Genomic DNA, 2,500 nt, shown 5'->3' on the forward strand with positions numbered 1-2,500 from the left:
AACAGGAAGTAAATTCTTCTAAAATTTAAAGCAGAAGTTTAAATCTCTCTTGATGAAGCTGTAATGAAGTTATAAAAGCCGATAAACCGCGATCAGGCGGCGGGATTGTACCGCGATGGACTTTATAAAGACTTTATAATTGAAAGATAATCATTTATAAATCACTCTATAATTACTCACATAAACGAAAATGAAAGTGACCTTTACATCAGAATAAACTCTCACACACCCACAAACACACACACACACACACACACACACACACCCGGATCAGTGAGGTGAGAGTTTCATCTTAAACACCGGATTTTTCTGCGTAATTTTATAATAAAAACAAATCTTTACATTTGATGGGTTTATTTAAAAAAGACACACACACACACACACACACACACACACACACACACACAGTGTTTCTGTATAAAGATGTTTGCTCTTCAGCTCTGTGTACATTTCTGTTGTTCTGTTTAAAAACTGCCGCACATTAACACAAAAACACTAAAGATTATTTTCGGCAGAAATTTCATAACATCGGCTTTATCATCATCTACTGAATTCACACACTACTGAATTTATACACTACTGAATTTATACACTTTTATTTAGTTGAGAAAAATTCAATCAGGAAGTTGAGTTATTGAAACACAGAGTCGGGGTGTTTTTGAACATTCCCTTAAATCACACATTACACATCAGACATCATGAACAGGTTTAAATAAGTAGATAGATAGATAATATAATAAGACAGCAGAGCTTATTATAATTCAGTAAATAACTTTATTTAAACAGTTTATTTAAATAAAGTTACCTTTAACTCTTCATCTCTTCATTATAAATTATTAATAAGTAAATTTATTTCACATTTAGAGTTTTAACACTTAGTTTAAAATGATTTAATAATAAATAAATAAATAAATAAATAAATAAATAAATAAATAAATATTTCTTCTGTAAATATTTTTGAGGTAAATGTACTCATCTAAAAATTAGATTATTATTTCTGAATTTATTACAATTATTAATCATATTTATAACGAACATTAGCTTTAAATCATTTTATAAACTTAATGTTGATTATTACAAAGTAAATATATTCAGATAAATAGTTTTGAGTATATTATATATTTCACAAGCCAGTATAGTATATCAGTAATATAATTGTTTTTTTTAATTGCATTTGAATTAATTTATAATCCAAATTAATGCTTCCAGTATTTACATAAATTATGACGATGATTATGTAACTATTTACATCAAAATAATAATAATAATAATGTATTCAGCAATTTTTAAACTTATTTTCACAATATACACTCACTGACCACTTTATTAGGAACACCTCTGCAGTGTGAGTCCTGAGACAGACGGACGGAGTGTGTGTGTGTGTTCATCTTCACATCAAACCTGAGACTGAACATCTGTCCCGTGTGTGACTCGGTGGTGATATTTAGTTTTTAGATATTTAAATTTAACACTGACGAGTGAAACTGTTTGTATTTTAATACATAAAACAAAAAAAATACAATATACTGTATTAGAAATATAAGAATATAAAATTCTCGAAGCTAACAGAACAATATTCAGAAAACAGAGAAAGGGGAGGGGAAAATGAAAAATAATAATAAAAAATAAAAATAACTAATTAACTAGAAATAAGAATAAATTATTAAATTCTATAATTAGACTATTTTATCCCTAATGAGCAAGCCTGTGGCAAGGAAAAACTCCCTGGGATGGAAAGGAAGAAACCTTGAGAGGAACCAGGCTCAGAAGGGAACCCATCCTCATCTGGGTGACACTAAACAGAAAATAATGTAACTGTATCTGATTAATGTCCTTTCTACAACAGCAATCAATGACCCATGAGGAACTATTAGGTCAGTGTAGTTTCTGAGGTCATTATAGACACTAATTCTTTGCTGTCACAAGCTGACAGATGAAATGGCAGATCTGTGATGGTGTGAAAGTCCCCAAGTGTCTCTGTCCATGGCTGTCTCCTGGTCCACACAGATCCATCCACAGCATCAGTGGGCACCATCACGCGGCGAGACTCCGACCAGGAGTAGGGCAGTGGTCACACTGGAAACTGGCAAACACTGGGAGCTCAGGAGTGGGGTGTATAGCTCCACAGAGAAGGTAGAGAGAGAAAGAGAAAGATATTAAGTTTCTGATCATGTGATGCTTAAAGACAATGTAGATTATGTGTAAAGTGCAGGCAGGGACTCTGGCAAGACTAGCTATGACATCATAACTAAAAGGGAGAGCCAGAAGGTGACAGGCATGAAGGCTTCCTGGGACATAAAGCATCCAACCACTTCAGTCAGTGACCTGAGTGACCATGTGAGGGTGGTAAGAAGACAGCATCCAACACATCCCAGTCACCAAACACTCTATGACCATGAACCTTCCAGATCTGCTCCTTTACCTAAGAAAACTATACATTAAAAGCTCGACTAAACAAATGTGTCTTCAGCCTAGACTTAAACATTGAGACTGTGTCTGA

The 2,500-nt window shown here is 33.3% G+C and overlaps 1 protein-coding gene across 1 annotated transcript in view; it reads left to right on the forward strand.

The window, feature by feature from the left end:
* Positions 1 to 2,500, forward strand: part of cdkn2a/b (cyclin-dependent kinase inhibitor 2A/B (p15, inhibits CDK4)) — a 52,828-nt gene that overhangs the window by 723 nt on the left and 49,605 nt on the right. The gene's annotated exons all lie outside the window — the stretch shown is intronic.

The sequence above is a fragment of the Hemibagrus wyckioides genome, linkage group LG03 (genome assembly GCF_019097595.1).
Source record: "Hemibagrus wyckioides isolate EC202008001 linkage group LG03, SWU_Hwy_1.0, whole genome shotgun sequence".
NCBI classification, from domain to species: Eukaryota; Metazoa; Chordata; class Actinopteri; order Siluriformes; family Bagridae; genus Hemibagrus; species Hemibagrus wyckioides.